We start from the raw sequence: 23,405 nt of genomic DNA on the forward strand, positions 1-23,405 counted from the left end.
GTGTTATCCATGTGATTCATCAATTTTGACACAATATCAGGGGACCTAGAGAAATTCTTCTAGCCTGTTAGATGGAGCCCTTATGAAGAATTTTTTTCTGAGGACATGGAATGGAAAGATATTGATGGGTCACAGTTGACATTGTTGGAGGGAGTACCCACATTGCTGAGACCACAGAGCTGTCATAGTGAGTTTTTTTGTAGGCTTCTCTGAGTTCTGGAAGTAACAGTAGCCATAGCTAGTGGTCAGGTGGAGTAGGAACATGACTGGACTCCAAATACTGCCATTGGCTGTGAGGATCCATATGGAGAAGTTGGGAGTAGAGAGATGATGGGGTGGGACAGATGGGTCAAGAGATGCTAAATCAATTCAACAACCACAGAGCAAGTCACAGGGTTGAGTGCTGAGGATACAAAGACAAAACTGAAGAAATCTCTGTCTTTGAGGAACTTAAATGCTGTTGGAGGGATACATGTACACAGATCAATAAGTACATGGAATGCACAAATGAATAAAAAGTAATTTCAATAGGGAAAGGACACTAACAACGAAGGGGTTGAGGAAGGACACTATTCCATATATATATGCAAAGATAGGAAGGCAAGGTATGGAATATCATGTATGGGGAATAGTGAGTAGGGCAGTTTGAAAGGAATGACGATCTCATGAACAGGAATCTTATGAAATAAGACTCAATAGATAGATGGAAGCCATATTGTGAAAGTCTATAAATGTCAGGATAAGAATGTTTTATTTTATCTTGGAGGCTTTGGAGTATAGTGTGACATGGTCAGGTCTGCTTTTTAGGAATGTCCTTCTGGCATCTCTATGGGATATGGGCAGGAGAGGGGAGAGACTGGAAGAATGATAAACAGTTAGACAAATGAAAACAAATTATTTGTCAGAAGAACTAAGCTTGAGACAAAAAATACTTGGGAAAATTAACAGTGAATATGGGAGAAAGATCCAACAGAACCTTCACTAGCTGAAAGAATATTTTTTCTAAAAGCTGTTCATTTAAAAATCTTACACAGCCTATGTATGCATAGCCAGAGTGTCCTAATAAGTCCCTTAGCAACAACTGGCATCAAAGAAAGAACTGTTTTTCTGAGTTCTGGTGTCATTTATCCATTGCCTAAACTTTGGTAACAGATCAACAACTGACTTCCCATGACATTTATTTGTTATAAAACTTCCTAGGTTTACCTTTATCAAAGATCAATAGAATGAATATCTGTGACTTTAATCAGTTTAAGATCTCTGAGAAAATTCACATAAATAGGCCACTCACTAGAACACTGAGAATTTGGTTATTCATTCCTATTTATATTCAGGTGATGTCCCGGGAATTGTTTTTTGCAACATATTTTTCAAGACATGCCAATTACACTTCCTGGCTAGGTATAAAAATCTCCTATTTCCAGCACCTTCCAAAGCTAATTTATGGAAAAAAGACAGTCCCTCCTGATCCATTCTCTTTCTTAAAGTCAGTTCCTTTTAATTCAATTAAAGTAGTTGTATTTTAGCTGTAAATTCTTTCAAACAAAGCTACAGCTTTTTAAATTGGCATTTCAAGAAATTCTGGATTGAGCTGGATTGTACTTTAAAACTCATTTACATTGTCACAGAATCTCTTGCCTTTGTAATTAATTTTGAAAGTCAGACACACTCCTCTAACTCATCTGGAATACTGATTCATGCTTTTAGAGAATGTCTGGGCTACAGAGCCTTAATTTTTCTTTTTCAGCTACTCTGAGAACTTCTTTTCATAAGCTATTGATTCAGTCCATTGGAGTTCAAATGGAAACATAAGTTCCAGTCAGCTTTTGCACAAGTCTTCAAATCGACCTCTTCTGCAAAAACCACTGGTCAAAACCCATCAACAATCAGGTAGTAATTCAGAGACAGGCATCCTTTGTTTCCCTTTATGTAGTCTTTTGTTTTTTAACAGATGAACTTTTTGCTATCAAACTTCTTCTGTATCTGATTTGATTGTTGTAATAAGAGGCAACATAATAGATGCAATACTAGTTATAGACAAAATTGTCAAACAGGCAAACGTGGTTTTTTAAATAATTTATTTTTAGTTTTCAGCATTCACTTTTACAAGATTTTGAATTCTAAAATTTCTTTTCTCCACTACCCCCTTCCCAAGGTGGTATGCAATTTCATATAGACTATACATGTACAATCATATTAAACATATCTCCACGTTATTTGTGTTGTAAAGAAGAATTAGAGCAAAGGGAAAAACTATAAGAAAGAAAAAGCAAAAAAAAAAAAAAAAAAAAAAGAAATAGTCTGCTTCAATCTGCACTCAGACTCCATAGTTTTCTCCACATGTGGATAGCATTTCCCATCATGAGTCTCTTGAAATTATCTTAGATCCTTGCATTCCTGAGAAGAGCTAAGTCTATCACAGTTGTTCATTGCACAGTGTTGCTGTTTATTGTGTACAATGTTCTCCTGGTTCTGTTCTCTTCACTCAGCATCAGTTCATGTAAGTCTTGCCAAGTTTTTCTGAAATCTTCCTGCTCATCATTTCTTACAGAACGATAATATTCTATTACATTCATATGCTACAACTTGTTCAGCCTTTGCCCAATTGATGGGCATCCACTCAATTTCCAATTCTTTGCCAGCACAAAAAGAACTGCTATATATTTTTTCTTTTTTATTAATTTATTTGTTTTCAGTTTTCTAGAAATCACTTCCATAAATCTTAGATTTTCTCCTTCTCCCTCCCCCTTTCCTCCCTGAGATGGCATGCAATCTTATATGGGTTCAACACATATATTCATATTAAATACATTTTCACATTAGTCATGTTGCATAGAAGAATTAAAATGGGGGAAATCATAGGAAAAAACAAACCAAAACAAAGCATAACACGAGAAAATATTCTGCTTCATTCTGCATTCCAATTCCATAGTTCTTTCTGTGGACGTGGATGGCATTTTGCCTCGAGTCCTTTGGGAATGTTTTAGGTCCTTGCATTACTGTGAAGGGCTAAGTCTATCAGAAAAATTCCTCACACACTGTGGCTGTTACTGTGTACAGTGTTCTCCTGGTTCTACTCATTTCACTCAACATCTCTTCATATAAGTCCTTCCAGGCTCCTCTGAAGTCTTCCTGTTCATCATTTCTTATAGCACAATAGTATTCCCTTACATTCATATAGCACAACTTGTTCAACCGTTCCCCAATTGATGGGCAGCCTCTCAATTTCCAATTCTTGACCACCACAAAGAGAACAGCTATACATATTTTTGTACCTGTGAGTCCTTTTCCATTTTTTATGATCTCTTTGGGATACAGACATAGTAGTGCTATTGCTGGGTCAAAGGGTATGCACATTTTTATAGCCCTTTGGGTATGGTTCCAAATTGGTCTCCAGAATGGTTGGATCATTTCACAACTCCACCAACAATGCACTAGTGTTCCAGTTTTCCCACATCTTCTCAAACGTTTATTATTTTCCTGTTTTTTTATGTTATCCAATCTGATAGGTGCAATGTGGTACTTAAGAGTAAACATTGTTATTTAATATCTCCTCTTCATTTTCTGGAATCATCTCCCAGCTATCCCTTTTTCTTCCTAATTTTAACACTGTTTCCAGTGTTCAATGCTATCTTCTCCATCCTGATTCCTTAGCTATACTTGTCCTTCCTTGCCCTTTCCTCTCCCCATTCCTTAAATAAAATGCAGCTATTCATCAACCCTGATATATATGGACCTGGTGGAAGAATCTGATAAATTCATATGTGCTTATATGTTTAGGTATAGATGTGATTTCATTTGTGTTGGTACTTTCAAGGTGGAAACAATACATACATGTATAAGTATGTATCAGACATTTTGTGGGACTGCTGAATTGACATTTCATCTTCACCTTGGCCCTACACTGTTTGAATCATTTTCTCTAGGGTTATGTCTTCTGACTTGCAAGGCAACAGCTAAGGCTGATTCTCTTGCTGGTTACCATCTTTGAGAAAGGTATAGTTGCAGTAGATTCCTCCTGTTTTGTAGCTGGCATAAATTGAGGGACCTAGGAGGTTCTGATCTTTTAAACTAACAAGGTAAATGCCAAGGCTAGAGACATTCATCTCAGGATTGCCATTTTGTCATCTGAGCTCAGGAAAATAAATAGCAGAAAAAGCTTCCAAAGGCCTGAGGCTCAACTCAGACTTTCCTAGTCAGTACAGGTATTCAAAACCATTTTTACTGATGGGGAGGGGAGGGGAAGAAGAAGAAATCCTCTTCCTTACCCTTTTCACTATGGGGCAGGGTAGAGAGAGAGAGAGACACAGACAGAGACAGAGAGAGAGACAGAGACAGAGAGAGAGACAGAGAGACAGAGAGAGAGACAGAGAGACAGAGAGAGAGAGAGAGAGAGACAGAGAGAGAGACAGAGAGAGACAGAGACAGATGAGAGACAGAGAAAGTCATTCTAGAGAGATGGAGAGAGAGCACCAGAGGGAGGAACCCATTATTTTAAGGTCTCCTTTGTTATAGATTAGTTGCTGATTTTCAGGATTTGAATTAAGTTTCAGATCAATCATTCAAACACTTATTAAGTACTTATGTGTCAGGAAATGTGCTAAGTATGGTGGATACCAGGACTAAGCAAAAACAATCTCTGTCCTCAAGGAGTTTACATTCTAAAGGAAGATAAAGTCTTTTTTACAATAGGAAGCAAATTCTTAGAGGGAAGAGATTATCTCATTTTTGTCTTTGTACTCCCAACACCTAGCATTAGAAATGGCTCTGGAGGACGTGAGGCTGGTGACCTGCACAGCCCTCCCTCACTCAAAACAAAGTCAAGTGAAAGTCATCTCATCATTCTCTGATGGCATGGTCTTCTCTGGTAATGAAGGATGAACACAACAACAACAACATGTCCTATCTGGAACATGGTTGGTGTTCAATAATATTTATTGAATGAATTGATTGCATGGATGGTAATGACACAGTTGATTTAATTTTTCTTCTCTGTATAAAGGAGAGGGGCAAGTGGTATAGTTGATGAAGTTTTGTGCTTCAATCAGGAAGACCTGGGTTAAACTCTTGCTCTGACACTTACTAGCTGTGTAAGTCTCAGCAAGTCACTTAAATTCCAAGTACCTTGTGCAATTCCCTAGGATTTATTTCCCAAGTCGCATCTGTGTTGTTGGAGAGACTTCTTGCACAGGGATTTCCCCAGGGATATTTATATGTATGAATGAGAAATAAAACTAGTAAATGATGGAAATCCTAATCCTCTAGTTTGTCAGGATATCCTTTGGAGTGTGTATGTGTGTGGGGGAAGGAAGGCTATTAAACATACACACACACATGTACACACATACACACACACCAGCATACTTGATTTATTTTTCAAAATGGCACTGTAAAATGCCCCATTTCTTCTGCTTCATCCTTCCTTCCTTCTGTCATTTAGACAGTTATGCCATCCTGAGACTAGGGTCCCTGAGATCGGGGTCAATCAGAGGAAGCTCAAGAGATTTCAAGATGCTGCTGCTGGTTTTTGAGACTCATCAGGGAGATGCATTGTCTCCTATTTGATTTGCAGTTCCAGATTAATGGGCCTGAAAATTGCATTAGCTTAGTGGCTGCTTAGCATCCATGTTGAAATAAAAACAAATCACAACAGGATTAACTTGTGGCTAGTTTTTGCTAGCTTTTGCTGCTTCTGCTGCTGCAACAGCCATGACAGGTCATGACTCTTCATTTCAGGCATTAAAATGAATCTGAAACAATAACAACATAGAAATAAATCAAAGCCAGGTTTACATCTCAAAAAAGGAAAAAAATACTCAATTATCAACATTTCATGGCCCGAGTCGCTGCCAGTCTTTTCAAAGGAGTGAAAGTAAAGATTCCAGATGAGCAGACATTTAGTTTTCCTGCTGTGATGCTGCAAACCACTCATTTTTCTCTGCCTCTAGATCTGAGATTCATGATCTTTTTTCTTCCTTAAAGTAACAGAATTAATTAAAGAATAAAATAACTTAATTAGAAATGTGGATAAAGCTTACTCAACATAATGGTATTTTCAGCTTGGAAATGAGTTAATTCCTTCCTTTGAACTTTGTGAAATTTCTAGAAGTGAAATTCTCCCCTAGACTGTTCATGAAGTAATATTGGGAATCTAAATGTGTAGGTTAAATTCTGTTAGAGAGGGTTATAGATAACAATCTAACCATAGGGGTAGCCATTTTGGGCAAAAGATTTACTTTTGTATCTAAGACTTAGAACATTTTTGAATACTGGAGAGAAAGGTGCTCCTGGGAGAAGGAATTTTATAGGATTATATAGGTCAAGAATTGAAATGGAATGGAAAGTGAATTGACCAAAGTTACAAGGAAGTAAGCTTCGGAGACGATCTCAGTTCAGCCCTTCTGACTCCAGGGAATTTCTTTCCACTATACCATACCCAGAGGGTAATTTCACTATAGGGACTGGGTAAGGTAAAGAAGCATCAACCTCTATGTTAGCTCGCTGGGCCAAAGCCCTGTGTTTTCCATGTGACATGTTACTGTGTCCTCTGGCTTCAGAGATTGTTTTCAGTTAAATCATGATGATGGTTATTATGATTTTATTATCTGTTTGCTTTAGAATGAGTATACACTTCAGTCAATAGGTTGAATCTTCCAGATCAATCTCTACTACCTTTTACCCTGAGTCTACAATATATAGACTACTTTTTATGGCTGATCCCTATAGTAAAAGGCCAGTGAACTGAAGGGAAGTAGAGTAAGGGTTGAAAGGGCTTATGCTCAGTGATTTCCAAGACATCCTCAAATCATTGATAAGAGCCATGAAGGGAGGTGAGCAGTTTGCTCCAAAACATGCAAAATATTTTGAAATCTTACTTTTGAGGTTCCCTAAATTCTCTGTCCCCAGAAATCTTATTTACCAGAAATGATTTGGCCTCGTAAAAATTTTCCCAGACCCTACTTGGGATTGACTGGAGTTGATGTAGCTTCTGGTAGAGTCTTAGTTTTTGAGAGCAGTTCACATCCTTGAAATATTTGGCTCACATATTGATCAGTGTACACAGGGCTGCTGGAGGATTCCCAGAGGGTCTCTTCTCTCTTTGTTTCAGTGCTCAAGCAGCAAACAAAAACATGAACTAGAACAATTTATTGCTAGTGTAGCAAATGATGTCACTTGTGGCTCTCAGGGAGGCAGGAATCTCTAGCATCTCTTTCCCCCATTATTCTCCAGGGAACACTCAAATTTCTGCATCCTAGAGCTCTTTCTGGTTTGTTTGTCAAAATGATATTTGTGTCATAAACGGAAGTTAGTAGGATTACTTTACCTATTTTTAAAATAGTTTATATAGTATTAAGATTAATTGTTCCTTCAGTGTTTGGTAGAATTTGCTTATGAATTCATCTGGTGCTAGGGATTTTTCTCAACAACTTAATTTATGGCTTGTTCAATTTCTTTTCCTAAGATAGAGTCACTTAAATATCCTTTTTCCTCTTCTGTTAATCTGGGCAGATTATATTTTTAAATATATTCATCCATTTCACTTACATTCTTAGTTTTACTATATAATATAATTATATAGTAATTATATATATTATATATTATATTATATTAATTTTATTATATTATTATATATTATATTAATTATATTATATTAATATAATATATAATATTATATACATAATATAATATATAATTATATAGTAATATAATATAATTAACAAAATAACTCCTAATGGTTGCTTTCATTTCATCTTCATTGATGATATATTTCTTCTTTCCATTTTTGATACTTGTAAAATGGTTTTCTTTTTTTAAATAGTCTATCTCTTTTATTTGTTTCTCCCCCCATAAAACCAGCTCCTAGTTTTATTTATTCATTGTTTTTACCTTCAATTTTATTATTCTCTCCTTTGATCTTCAAGATTTCTATTGTGGTGTTTAATTGGGGATTTTTAATTTGTTCTTTTTCTAGTTTTTTTCCCCCAAAATTCCATGCCCAATTCATTGATCTGCTCTTTCTCTCTTTTATTAATGTGCACTTTTAGAAATATAAATTCTCTGCTAAGAACTTCTTGGACTGAGCTCCATAAATTTTGAAATGTTGTCCCAAATTTGTCATTCTCTTTAATTAAGTTATTGATTTTTTAAAATCTGTTCTATGATGTACTCATCCTTTAAAATTAGATTATTTAGTTTCCAATAAATTTTTAATCGATGCTTTCACATCCCTTTATTAAATGTAATATTCATTGCATTATTGTCTGAAAAAGGTGCATTTAATATTTATGCTTTTCTGCATTTGGTTATGAGGTTTTTATGCCCTAATATATGCTCAATTTTTGTGTAAGTGCCATGTACAGCTGAGATAAGAATATTTGTTGTTTAGTCATTTTGGTCATATCTGACTCTCTGTGACCTCATTTGGAGTTTTCTTGTCAAAGACATTGGAGTGATTTGCCATTTCCTTCCTTCTCCAGCTCATTTTACAGATGAGGAAACTAAGGCAAACAGGATTAAATGAGTTGCACAGGGTTATACAGTTAGTAAGTGTCTGAAGTCACATTCGAAATCAGGAAGTTGAAAATTCCTGACTCCAGGCCTAGCACTCTATCCACTGTGCCATCCAGTTACCAAAGACAGAGGTATAGTCCTTTCTGTTACCATTCAGCTTTCTCCAGAGATCTGTCATAACTAACTTTTCTGAGATTCTATCAAGCCCCTTGATTTCTTTCTTATTTATTTTATGGTTAAATTTATCTAGTTCTGAGGGAGAAAAGTTGAGGTCCTCCTCTTGGAACTCATTTAACTTTTCCTTTAAGACTTTGGGTGCTAAAGCAAGGACCTAAAACATTTTCAGAGGATTCGTGATGCAAAATGCCATCCACATCCAGAAAAAGAGCTATGGAGTAGGAATGCAGAATGAAGCAGATCATTTTCTCTTTTTGTTATTTTGGTTTTGTTTAGTTTTACTCATGCTTTCTCTCATTTGTTTTAATTCTTTTATGCAACATGACTCATGAGAAAATGTGTTTAATAAGAATATATGTGTAGAGATCATATAGAGACCATATGATTATTTACTGTCTTGGGGAGGAAGGGGGAAAGGAAGGGGAGAAAATTTAAAACTTATGGAAGTGATTGTTGAAAGTTGAAAACAAACAAATCAATTTGGATAAAAAAAAAGAATTTGAGTGCTATTCCATTGGGTGCATATATGTTTAGTATTGATATTACTTCATTGTCTATGTTGCCTTTTTGCAAGATGTAGTTTCCCTGCTTATCCCTTTTAATTAGATCTATTTTTGCTTTTGCTTTGTCTGAGATCATGATCTTTCATCTGCTCTCCCTTTTATCACGCCCTTTCCCCTTCCCCTCCTACTTATATTTTCCCTCTTTCTTTGAACCAATGTAGATGTGAGCGAAGTTGAAGTGTTGACCTGTTCCATTATTTTCCTCTCTACTATAAAAGTTCTTTCTCACATACCTCTTTTATATAAGATAATTTTTCCTATTCTTCCTCTCCCTTCCCTTTTCTCCTACTGCATCCCTCTTTCTTGCCTGTCCATTTTTAAAAAAAAAATCATCTCAACATAATTGATTCACTCCCACATCCTTTTTCTATGTAGAATCCTTCTAACTGCCCTAATAATGACAAAGTTCTTAGAAATTACATGGATCATCTTTCCGTACAGAAATTATTGAATCCCTTATTATTTCTATTTCATATTTACCTTTTTATGCTTCTTTTGAGTCTTATATTTGAAAATCAAATTTTCTATTCACCTTTATTTTTTTTCATCAGGAAAGCTTGAAAGTCCTCTGTTTTATTAAATATCCATTTTTTTTTTCCATTGAAGGATTATACTCAGTTTTCTTGGGTAGGTTATTCTTGGTTGTAAGCCCAGCTTTTTTCCCTTCTAGAATATCATATTCCAAGTCCTCTGCTTCTTAACATGACTGCTGTTAAATATTATTTAATCCTGACTATGGTACTATACTTTTTGAATAGTTTCTGACTGGCTGCTTGAAGTATTTTCTCTTTGACCTGGAAGCTCTTAAACTTGGTTATAATGTTGCTGAGATTTTTCATTTTGGGATCTCCTTCAGGTGGTAATCAGTGGTTCCTTTCAGTTTCCATTTCACCCTCTTGTTCTTGGATATTGGGGCAGTTTCCCTTGATAATTTTTTGAAAAAATGGTATTTGATAAATCTTAAATCTCTCCTCAATCTATTTTCCAGGTCAGTTTCTTTCTGATGATATAGCTAACATTTTCTGTATTGTTTTCACTCTTTTGACCTTGTTTGATTGTTTCTTGATGTCTCATGGAGTCATTAGCTTCCACTTGCTAATTCTAATTTTTAATGAATTATTTTCTTCAGTGAATTTCTGTACCTCTTTTCCATTTGGTCAGTTCTGTTTTTTAAAGATTTTTATTTTCTTTAGTATTTTTGTGAATTTTTTTTTACAAAGCCTTTAACTATCTTTTCATAATTTTCTTCCTTTTCTTTCATTTTTTTTACCTAATTTTTCTTCTAACATTTAATTTTAAAAATCATTTTTAAACTCTTCTAATAAGTGTTGTTGGGTTTGTGTCCAATTCACAGTTTTCCTTTGGGATTTTGCTTCTAGATGTTTTGACTTCACTGTCTTCTTCTCAGTTTGTGTCTTGATCTTCCCAGTCATCATAGTAGCTCTTTATGGTCAGGTGGTTTTTGTTCTTCTTGTTGTTATTTGCTTATTTTCCCACCTTATTTCTTGATTTTGAATTTTATGTTAAAGTTGGGCTCTGTTCTCAGCATGGGGGCCAGGGGCACTATCCAAGAAGTGGGTATAGGAAATGGAGTTGTCTGATAGAATCTCCTCCTCAGTCCGGTACTAGAACAGTGGACCCCTGTAATCTTTTTCTGACCAGTTGCCAGGTCCCCTTACCATTTCTGGTTGGCGAGCTTCTCAAGCTGCTACTAACTCTGTCACCATCACCTGGTTCTATCTGTTTTTCCATCCACATGGGTTTGAGTCAGCTTCAACCCTTGTATCTGCCACTCCAGAATCCATTTTGAAATATTATTTAAAAGTTATTTGGAGGGGGATGTTGGGAGATCTCAGCTGAATGCTTTCTCTACTCAGCCATCTTGGCTCTGCCCCTGATAAGTTGTTTCCCAGTGATTTTCCACTTAAGTATGTATTCAGGTTGCCTCTATCTCAGAATAAAATAAAATGAGCACTGGATTCAGATTCAAAAGATTGGAGTTTGAATGATAATTCACTGATAACTCCCTGTATAACATTGAACAAATCAGTTCCCCTTTCTGGACCCCAATTTCCTCATCTATAACTTGAAATTATTGGCTTAAATTAGTGGTTCTCAGAGAATGTGTTGGCACATTGATTCAGCCAGTGGTACAGCAAAGTCTATAGAACTTGGACCTGAAATCAAATATGTATATGGAAGTCTCTCTATTTCCTGAGCATGTTCTAGCAAGGAATAATACTGTGCTGTGAGTAAAATACATTTGAGAGACACTAGCTTAGATAGTTTTTAAAAACTTAAAATGAAAGTTGACAGACTTTCGAAACATAATGGGTTTCCTTGCAGCTACTGATTGGCATGTCAAAAAGTTAATTATTGGTGCAAATATGTGGCATGTCTAAGTTCTGAGTCCCTCAAACCATATAATCTCCAAGTGGTTAAGTGTTTTAATGTTTATTTTCAGATGTACTTCAGTATCATCTTCTTGGAACTCTAATTTTGTTTGAACATTAGACATTATTCTGCCATTTTGAATTTTAACTTTTAAATTCACATGATAATTATGAATTTGTAAGCCATATCACCAGTTTTATTACTGCATAGTACAGATGGTTATTTTGGAACTATGTTAGTAAATTTATTACCAAACTGTGTTTGGATTTTTAAAAAACCTCTCTATTTACACCATTGAGAAAATGTATGAAGAATTAGAAATAACATTAAAATGTAAAAATAATTTGTGATTGCATCTTTAAAAGTCAATTCCTGAATAGTACAAAAGGGATAAATGGTTGTTGGTTTTGTTCTCCCCCCCTTTTCCTTTTATTTCATCTAAGTAGAAGATTTTTAATCCTAGATCTTGTTCTTCCTATGAGACATAAGTTGTTGTTGACATTGAATCAGGTGGTACGCTCAGCTAAACAATGCCACAAGGTCTCAGTTATCTCACTAGCAACTTTCATTAGAAAGCAGATGGGAGAGTCATAATGTGTGCCTTTCAAGGATAGTTATAAATTAAAGGAATTTGCATGTGAGTATGTTTTGCTAAAACAAACTGCATGTTCAAACTGTAATATCTTTGTAATGGGTTTTATTTGTCCTATTTTGTGACTGGTGTATACTGTTGACCTGAAAACTTGTTAAGAAAAGGCAACAGGCCAAATGCATACATTTTATGATTTAATTAATTGATCAATTCCCCATAAAGAAAACGGTTACATAGCGCTATGGAGCCAGGATCAGAACTGGCTGCCTTAGTACAGAAATTGACTGTCTTAAGTACATTTTGCCATGAGGAGGAAACCCTCCCAACCAAGCAAACCACGAATTCAGCAAGACAAGATAACCAACAAAGCAATGTCAATCAAATGTTGGGATTCCAAGCTGGGCAAACACATGTCTCGGTGACAAGGAAGGAAATCCCACCACTAGTGAGTGGCAGGCTTCCTGCCCTAAACAGATAACTGACACAGGAAGGGGCAAACAATGTTCAATAGAACCCAAGATGTCTACATTCTCTTTACCACTAACATGCCACAACATAGTATGTGTCTACAGATAATAAGATACAAAGGAAAGACCCATTATTCAAGATATGTCATAGGTTAAAGGTCTCCAAGGAATGCAGAGTCAGCCCTGGCTGGCCTCTGCCGACACAGGAAGAGGCATTCTCTGAGTTTGCTTCAGAGAGAACAAAGAGATTATTCCAAAATTTTTATATTAAACATTATCAATACAAATAGGACACATACATTTACAGAATTGTGAAGCTGGCTATTCTAGCCTAACCCACAGAGTGGGGTCATGTGGTCAGGTAGACTTGGGATCCAGAGTAGGCAGGGGGAGGGTTACCTTTGAATTAGCTAACTTTTGAATTGCTTCCAAAAAACTCACTGAGAATCATAAGAAGATAGCAGGTAAGATTCTTTTTGTTAGTCTGTGAGCTTAGGTGTGATGCAAGATTGGTTCATTGGGCAATCCAGACAAGCCAACATTAGCAGAAGGACAGAGAAAAAACAGGTTCATTATGGAATCATCAGGGGGAACAGGCAAATGAGAGCTGAGAGTGGCAAGATGATTTATGGGATCTAGCGCTGAGAGCACACTTCAGCTTCCTTAGTGACACCGGGAAAGCTGCCTTCTTTTAATAGTAATAGGTAACGTTTATATTGTGCTTGCTCTGTGCCAGACACTGTACAATTATTCTCATTTTATCCTTTTAGCAACCCTGGGAGGTAGATAATATTATTGGTTCCCCCCCCCCCCCCCCCATTCTACAGAGGAGAAAACTAAGGCAAACAGATTAAGTGACTTGCCCACGGTTGCATATCTAGTGTCTGTGGCCAAATTTGAACTCAAGTCTTTCTGGCTCCAGACCTGACACCCCATTCATTGTTTCGCCTACCTGCTCAGTGCTGAAGGGACCATATTGGTCTACTTTTCTCTTCATTATTCCTTTAAAAAGGACAGAAATGAGATTCTAAAATCGTAAGTTTGTTCTTTGCACTTGTTAGCTCTCTTTACTTTTGCCATTTCTGCTTTCCTTTGCATTTTCTAATAATTGGCATTTATATAGCGCTTTAGAGTTTGTCACACCCACTCCAGCACCCAAAGTCACGAATAAAACAAAACTATTATCTCATTTACCCTTACATCCTGATTGCGATTATTCCCAATTCACAAATGAGAAAATTGAGGTTAGCAAAATTTAAGAGACCTGTCCATGTCCACACAACTATTAAGTGCCAGGAAGAGTATTTAAGCTGAATTGAGGTCTAGTGTTCTTTCTGCTACACCTGGATCTGTCTCTTCTAGAGTAGAAGCTGTTTTTGCTTTTTCTTAATGAAGAAAATTTCCAATTAAAAAGAATTTAAATTAATATATTATTGATTTATTATTACCCATCCCTGTGTATTTGCACTTTAAAAAGAACCAGGGAAAGAGGATAACACTTAATATAAATAAATAAAGCTTATGGTATAATTATAGACATAACAATAAGCCATTAAAAGAGATCTTTTGGGTTAGGAAAGCTTCACCATCGGTACCTTTCAAATCTGCTCAGAATAGTTCTGAAGTGGAAGAATGGGAGCATTTCCATTAGGTGACTGATTAAAGTTCCTGTCTTCAGCTACAGGAGATTGGGGCACCTGAATGCAATGTAGTTGAGCCAACCAAATCTCTCTGGCCCAATTAAGGTGGTAAGGAAAAAGTAACAACAGGAAGTACTTAAAAGCAAGTCCAAGGCTAAGAAGAGTTCAGCATTCCAGAATCACAACGCAATTGTTAAGATGTTATTGATATAATCTAATCCATCCTGGTCAGAAAACAGAGGAAGTCACTATAAAAGGAGGAAAGACACTTCCTAGTAATTCTCTGCTCAGCATGGTAGGGATCTAGTAGAATGGGTTGCTTTAGGGGGAGACTTCCACCAATTATGGACACATGAAGAGGGGTAGTTGTTCCTCATGTCTAATCCTTAGGCAGATAGCTCTTCAAGTCCACTTATCCCCACAGAGTCTGGGTGATAATTGAGGGATGCAGGTTAGTATCTCTTTTAGTAGAAAGGAGATGGGAAAAAAAGAACCAGGGTTTTTTAGGGATGTTGGTGAGGGCTATAGTTGGTCATCCTCTAGGATAATGAAATTGATAATCAGGAAGGAAATCAAAAAGTGATTGTCTTATTTCACGATGGTTTGGTGGACTAGACCTACTAGACCAATAGTAGTGGGTAGATAATTGTAGATCAGTCTCTAAAAGGCAATATTTGCTGTCTTAGATCTTTCAGGTCTCTGAAACCTGTTAAGGATGATTTGTAATTTGAGTAGAAGTTTAAAATAAAAAATAAATTATCTTATCAAATGCCAAAGAAAATGAGCATTTCCATGTACCAAGCAGAACAGAAAAACAAGATGGTACATAAAATTTCAAATCTCCACTACATACAGCTTCCTCTTCCTTTTAAGCATATAATATACTTCTAATGGAACTTTCCAAGTTGTCCTGCTTGTCTATTTTTCTCTTTTTCCTTCTGTTCTCTACCATGCGTTTTAAAAATGCTTTAATAACTGCTCTTTCTTTTTTTTTTGCAACATTATTGATGATCTCCTTGCCCCTTAGTTCATCTGAGAAAGAAAATCCAATAAAATTTTTTCAACAAACATGCATTGTGAAGCAAGAGAAATTCCTTCATTCATCACATCTGAAAATGTATGTCTCATTCTATACTTGCCTATCACCTCCCTGTTAGGAGTTGTACAGCATGTGTGCTTCATCATGTGTACTTTGGAATCATGGATACGCATTGAGTTAATCAGAGTCCTTAAGTCTTTCAAAGTTGTTTTACAATGTTTTTGTTGTATAAATTATTGTCATTCTGCTCACTTTATATCACATAAATTTTCCCAGGTTCTTCCTTGTTGTCATTTCTTAGAGTGTAAAATATCCCATTACATTCATATACTGCAATGAAATGGATGCAGATTTGCCAAGTTAATAGTTACTGACTGCTGGGATAGCTATGAACAGAGTGGATATCAGAATGTGTAGTAAATAGGGAGCACCTTGCCAGAATGGTGGCTGAATAGAGAACATGTTCTCTTGTGTTGAAACTCCCATGTGTGAGTCATGAAGTCCAATTGGGGTAGGATAATGTTGGATTTTTCAGGGTACGGTAGCTATTTTGGGTGGAGTCACATTCCCAGATTTTCCTGAGGGTGAATTAATCCATTAATTTTATGAAATGGGGATGTAAATTTTTCAAAATTTAAAAAATGAGAAAAGTAATATTTGGTTATGATTCAGGTATTGAACAGACTTTTGGGAAGAGCCCCAGGGTGTGATGGTTTCTGAACACTATAACATCAGGAGTCTATATTCCTATGCCACATCAATTGAACAGCTTTCATCTCTAAAGTCTTTTTCCTATAGTATTCTTTCTTTTTTCTATAGGGGTTATTTGTGGGAGGATAGTAGTTACATGAAATTGAGACTAGAATAGGAGAGTCTTTTCCCCTCTCCCAGTATTGAAGGGTTAGTGGGAGTGATGGGCATCAAGATGAGTGTCAAGGAAATAAATTATTTGAAAGATACAGCTACATGGTAAGACTCAGGAATACTGGTAGAATGTACTTTGTTGCTCTTTTCCCCCAAGAGGCTGGCGATATTAAATTCTTTTCTGCTTAAAATTTCTTTTGTAAGGAACTTGTTATATGTATCTAATAGATAAGGCCAGTTCAAGTTGTGTAAATCTCTATATGGGCACATAGTAGGGATGGAAAATGACTCATAGTATAAACTTTTCCCTTCCTCTCTTAAGACCACACTATGAACAATTTTACGTCTCTGCTATGTGCCTATGTATATCCTTGCCTAGACTAAACTGTCCTTATCTATTAGATGCATATGTAGTCCTTCATCCACTGTTAAGGTCTGTGCTGTGCCTGACTCTGGCTGTGCCTGGATGTGGGGTCCTAGAGTGCATCAATTTCTTATAGCCTTATTAACTTTGGGTGGAATCTGAGAACTTGGAGACAGACCCTAACTAGATGGTGAACTATCAATGTGTCATAATTCTGTAAAAGTCTGAAGTAGCCCAGTGGAGAGCTCCCTTCTTATTATATTAAAACCTAGCTAGAGATTTTTCACTATTGGATACATGGTGCTTTGTGAATTGGAGTATACAGTAAATTTGTTGAGTTGAACTGAAGTCCCTAATTCCTTTTGACAGCACTGCCACACTGTTTAATTATAGGCCGTAACTAGACTTAGGGGCAGCCGATCAAACAAAAGTATCAAGCTATACCCCAATTAGTTCAAACAATAAATCCATGAAGTGGTTGAATTATTTGAATTTGCACTGCCTGTTTCAATTGGGCTAGAACCGAAGAACATATTTTACATACTTATAACTTAGAATAGTGCAAATTTTGTACTTGAATACATGCAGCTGCTTCAGATTCATTATTTGTTGTAATCAGAACCTAGCTTTACAGCTTGCTTTTCAATAAACTAGAGAAGAGTGAGTTTTCCTTCACAACTCAGCTCATAGGTACATTCTCCATGAAACCATTCCCATTTCCTCCACTTGCTAGAAGCCACTGCCAAAACTACTGTGTGTCTGCTTTTGAGTGTTTAATGTATCTATATATGTTCATTTCAGCTCCTTGAAATAAGGGACTTTGTGTCCCCAAATTTTAGCATAGGCACATAGTAGGTGGTTAATACATTATCCTTGATTGACTGTTTGGATTCCACCTCCCTACATAGAATCTAGATCATAGTAGTTGTCAGTAAGGACTTTAATGTTTTCATGGAGGTCAGCAGAATTAAATTTATGTTGTGGCAGATTAAGTTGCTATGTTTCAGTTAGAAATGAGCCACTCTTTTAGAGCAAAAATTTACATGGTGCCTTTAGGTCAAAGGGGCAGTGGTGCCACAGCATACAGGATAGCCAAGCACTTAAGCAGTAGCTCCTACCCAAGCCTGAACAAGGAGGCTGGAAAACTTTATGCGGGCATGGCTGTCTTTTGGAGTCCTCTTTCTTGTCAGGTTTTCAGGCCTGAGTGTTTGCCCAGCATTGCCTATTGATACTCTAGGCACACAGTCTCATAAGTACACAGGCCAAGCTGTGACTCATTTACATAAAAATGGCATGAAAGAATTGGAATATTTCATATTATGCAAGTCACCTATCAGACATGGTACATTAGTGGGATTTTTTTCCTCTCTATTTCTTTTTGTTACAACCCACTGCCTGCTGTTGCTACGCCTTTTTTATTCCAATGTGTGTGTATTTGTTTTACTTAGATTTGCTTCTGTTTTAATATATCACTTGAAAGATATCACTGTGTACATATATACACCAACCTCTTAGGGGAAAATATGTATTGTATATATATGTGTGTGTGTGTGTGTGTGTGTGTGTGTGTGTGTACATACGCACACATATATATTATTGGGGAGGGAGGCAGGACCTGTGAGTTCATCAGTATATATTTCATCTACAACTTGAAGTCTTGGAGAAGTACTTGGATTGCTGAGAGGTTAATTAACTTGCCTATTATCCCAGTCATGGTTTCACCTCTGATGCAAATGACCACTCAATGTCTGAGGATTAGGATATGTAATTTCTTTAATAAAAATGTATTTCAGCAGCCCCAAGGTAGAAGTGGTCCACAAGATGTTAAAAAGAAGAAAAAAGCAGTGTGCAAAGATATTCCCAGGAGTGTGAGGAGCTCCATTCCAGAGTTCCAGAGTTGTCTTCGTGTACTCTTTGCCAAAGGGCCCACAGCTGTGTCCCAGATCAATTCATCTGGGGACAAAGTTAGCGCAAACTGGCCCAGATCTGCTCCATAGTGTCTTGGCTCATAACAGTCTTAGTTGTTGTTGTGAGAGTGTTGGGGTTCATTCAAGTCACCCCAGTTCCACTGGCCGAGAACACCTATAAGTCAAGCCAGCAAACATTTATTAAATACTTTCTGTGTTCCAGGCATTATGCTAAACTTTGGGAACACATGCACAAACGAAAGGAATCACAGTCCATGATCTCAAGGGGGAGGTGGAAAGACAACATATAAAAAAGAGATGAAAAGGGAGGGAGGTAGCCAATGATGGAGCAAGATAGAGAAGGTCCTGTGGATAGTCAGTCTTCAGTTGCAGCCTGTAAAGGAAAAGATGACACAGTTGGCTTGGGTTACATTAAGAGGGAGGTTCTGGGAGGAGCCAGCCAATGAGAGAGAGAGTCTTCAGGGGATAGGGGTGGGATGGAGGGTAATTTTAATGTGAGGAGTACAGAGGTGGAGTGAGTTACCAGGGTGAAGAGGTTTCTATGATTTTTGGGGAAAAAAGTCCTGTGGGGAATCTGAATCTAACCGAGGCAGGTCTAGAACCTGAATCTTCTCAATTTCTAGGTTAGCCCTCTACCCACAGTTTCATGCTACGTCTCCTATACGTAATTCAGTACTTAAAGTATTTATGACTCTGTTGCTGTAGGTATTCCTTCTACTAATGTAGAGCAGTGTAGATCCCAATAGCCAAAAACATGGTATTGGAAAGTTGCTGTAGCTGAATTATGAGTCACTCTGTAGCCAACTTGGTGAAAAGGATCTACAACTTCGCCGAGCTGGCTGCACAACAATCATATCACTGGCCCATCCTCTCAAAGCTTCTCTATTTTGAGGGGAAGACCTGGTTAGAACACACCATTATAAAATTTGAGGCTACCTCCCACTAATCAGGAAAGTTTTCTGATCATTTGCAGCTATTTTGTGCTTCATCTCTTTTGTCAGGATAGTAAGAGTGACCTGAACCATCTAGTCTAACACTCTCATTTTATATAGCAAAAAACTGAGGTCCACCTAGATCAAATGACTTGTCCAAGGTCACCAAAGTAGTCATAAGCAAAGGAGGGATTTGAACCCAAGGCGTCTGACTGCAAAGTCAGTATTCTTGTCACTGTACATTCCTAATTCATCACTGCTCCACTAAATATTTCCTCCCCACATTCAAAGACAAGACAAAAGAAATATAAATACAACATTCTCTCATCTAAAAGAAAATATGATATTACAACCCATTATCAGTTAATCCCCAAAGTTCACAAAGCCACTTTCATTATAGCAATGGAGGAATTGAATCATTGAATTAAATAGTGCATTCAAGGAGAGGAAAAAAATCTCAAAAATCATTTCCTCACCTGTGAAATGAAGGAATTGCATGAGGTCATCTCTAAGGTCCTTTTAGCTGTACAATTCTATGAATCTGAAATCAGTTCTTTGTATACTAGTAGCATAATTCAACTGACATCAGCCACTATGGACATAGTGTCAACCCCATCTCTTCAATCAGTGTTTGTATGCTCTATCACCCAAAAAAATTACCTTGGATGTAGCATGGCTCTATTTGTACCCAGGTTTCCAGAATCTACACATTCTATTTCCACCAAACACCTGAAACAGGAGTCTTCTAATGACCCTCTGTCAGTTTTGCTTGGTTAGAACAATAGATCTCAGGTGGTCATCAGTGTGTCACACTGGACCAAAAGCAGGTGCTTCAGTTAATTTTCAGAATCTGTCACCCCAAGGTCTAGGGAGTTTCTAGGAGTCATTAATTTTCACAGTAAAACAGAATCATTGTTTTGTAAAGTTTTTCCTCTCTTTGTATTAGTGCTCTAAACTATCCTGCTTACTGAAATGTAGCTTCCCTCAAGCTCACAAGTTTGAAGGTCACAGAGTAAAATTTATTTTATTTTCTTCCTAAATTCAACATTCTGCTTTTGTCATGGCTATTGGAGCAATCCTGAAGTTAAACCTATTATTAAAGGAAAAGGGATGCATGAATACTATAGATTGAGGAAATGTGATCTCATTTATTAATTCATCCATCCAATAATTGAATGGGCCCCTACTATATGTAAATCGTAGGATCATAGATTTAAAGTTAGAAGGAACCTTTGAGGTCATTTATTCTAACAAGTGAGGAAACTGAGGCACAGAGATTTTAAATGGCTTGCCCAGGGTTACACAGCTAGTAAGTGTCTGAGGTGGGATTTTAATCCAAATGTTCCTGACTTCAAGTGCAACACTCCATCTGCTACACAATGCTACCTCCTAAGATCCAAAGTCTAAGGCACTGTCGGAATGATTAGGGAGGTAATAGTCTACTTTCAATTCACTTTGACATTGAATGAGTGTTTGCTATGTGCCAAGCATGGTGCTAGGCACTGGGGATGCAGAGATAAACAATGAAAAAGTTCCTGCTTATATTCCACTGGGAGAAAACATGTACATAGATAAATAGGTACAAAACACACAAAATAAATACAATATAAAATTTTGGTTGAAAACACTAGCAGGTGGGGGGATGGGATAAGGAAAGGCCCCTTGTAGGAGGTAGCCATTGAGTTGAGCCTTAAACAGAAGTAGTAGGGATTCCAAGAGGCAGAGGTGAAGAGGGAGAACATTGACAGCCTGTTTGCAAAGACTGTCAGGCAGGGGATGGGATTTTAGTTTGCTAGGGAACACTAAGTAGGCCATTTTGGCTGTTAGAATGATGGTCTGGGATCTCAGAAACCTTCATCCCCCTTCTCTTGTCTTTAATGTTCTAGCAGTGTGCAGAAGAATGGGAGAATGACCCTTACTTTTTGTGAGCTGAGGTCAAAGGGGCCTGTTTGAGTTTTCCTTCTTTTTATTCGGCCACTAACTGCACTCTCCCTTTAGTTCCCCTCAGCTTTCTTTGCCTTACTTATCAATTTTGTTTTCTTCCAACTCTCTGAAAACTGTTTCTTTAGAAGTTCCCAGTGAAGGCTGTATTTCTCTCACCTGTTTCATTCAGCATGGGGAATTTCCACTAACTCTGGGCTAATGAAACATAGCCTGAATCTTTAGGTCTGTATCCAAACAGATGCTCTCAACAGAAGTATTTATGAAAGGAGATGGTCCCAGATTGCACAGGTTAAAAAGTATGGATGGGTTATCTGCACTGCTGAAGGGAATATTCACATCTATGAGATCATCTACATATTAAGTGTTTCCATATAATAATGGCATTTCTTTAGGAGGCTAGTAAATTAATCCACTGTTAAGCTTAACTCTTTTGATGGAGAAACTGAGAAATAGCAAGTAGCAAATAGTAAAAAAAAAAAATGCGTAATAGAATACTATTGTGCTGTAAGACGTGATGAACAGGCAAACTTCAGAAAAACCTGGAAAGACTTATATGAACTGATGCTGAGTGAAGTAAGCAGAACCAGGAGAACATTATACACAGTGATAGCCACAGTGTTCAAGGCCTGTTTTTGATAGACTTAGTCCCTCACAAAAATGTAAAGACCTAAAACATTTCCAAAGGACTCATGATGCAAAATGCTACCTACATCCAGAGAAAGAGCTGTAGTCATAACGCAGAATGAAGCAGACTGTTTTCTCTTTTGTTATGTTTTGTTTTGTTTTTCTCATGGTTTTCCCCATTTGTTTTAATTCTTCTATGCAACATGAATAATGTGAAAATGTGTTTAATAGGAATGTATGTGTAGAGCCCATGTAAGATTTCATGCTGTCTCAGGGAGCGGGGAGAGAGAGGGAGAAAATTTGGAACTTGTGGAAGTGATTGCTGAAAACTGAAAAGAAATAAATTAATAAGTTTGGAAAAAAAATGCTACAGTGAGTAAGGGGCAGAGGAAGGCCTTCCTTCCTCATGATTTTCTGGTTCAATACATCAGTCCTAAAATCTACAAACATGTTTTTCTTACTTTTGTCTAAATTTATCTGCATGGTATTGAACTATTATTAGCCTTGATGCCTTTGCTTCTTGGCTTTCATGAGTATGGCTAAAACATACACACACACACACACACACACACACACACACACACACACACACACACACACACACACACAAGCAAATAGCCAGAAAGGTCACAAATTTCCCACAAGGATCCCAGATTTCAGTCTGTTCAATGATGCCAAACAAACCCTTTTTACTCACCATAAAAGTTTAGCTAAGCCACCTCCTAAAACTGAATCTAATTAATGCCCTACCCTGCCAGCACATTAAAAAACCAAATGTGAAACAATATGAAAGGAGACATTTCAAAAATTGGAAGTGGAAACAGGAAACAGAAAAGCAGTGTTTCAGGTAGAAAAAAGAAATATTAAAAGTATGAAAAAAGTGTCTCTATGTAAAAAAAAAAATCTCAGAGACCAATGAACACTGGTATTGTTTCAATGTAAGTTATTTTATTGGCAAGAAATGGCCATTATTTCTCCTTATTGCTTCATTAAGTTTAGCCAGATTTATTGCCTCAAATCAAATAATGTGACATTTTATACTATCTGTGAAAACAGGATTTGTTCATAGAGTGAGGGAAAGGATGTGAAGATAGATGCCTATATGTCTTTTTTTCTGCTCTCCTGTTCTTTTTCTCCCATTTTTTCTTCTTCCACGGTGATTGACTAAATGTCCATTTTGTGTCGGATGCTATAGTATGTAGAAAACAAATGCAGTCACTGGTAGATATAGTCCATCCCCTTAGCGGGCTCATGATCCAGTTGGGACATGACAAAAATAAATGAAACTATTGGGGAACAACTTGAAGGCAGCAGAATAGCTAGTGTGAGGTATGGGTGTGTGGTGTCCAGTGTTAAGTACTATAAA

The 23,405-nt window shown here is 37.0% G+C and overlaps 1 protein-coding gene and 1 long non-coding RNA gene across 2 annotated transcripts in view; one reads left to right on the top strand and one right to left on the bottom strand.

Moving 5' to 3' along the window:
• GRXCR1 (glutaredoxin and cysteine rich domain containing 1) overlaps positions 1-23,405 on the top strand; it is a 225,062-nt gene that overhangs the window by 62,196 nt on the left and 139,461 nt on the right. The gene's annotated exons all lie outside the window — the stretch shown is intronic.
• LOC140511487 (uncharacterized) lies at positions 18,361-20,131 on the bottom strand. Its single transcript, XR_011969569.1, has 2 exons — positions 19,948-20,131; positions 18,361-18,912 (listed from the first exon to the last, which is right to left on the bottom strand). It is a non-coding gene; the product is annotated as an uncharacterized lncRNA (long non-coding RNA).

Source organism: Notamacropus eugenii, chromosome 6 (genome assembly GCF_028372415.1).
Source record: "Notamacropus eugenii isolate mMacEug1 chromosome 6, mMacEug1.pri_v2, whole genome shotgun sequence".
NCBI lineage: Eukaryota > Metazoa > Chordata > Mammalia > Diprotodontia > Macropodidae > Notamacropus > Notamacropus eugenii.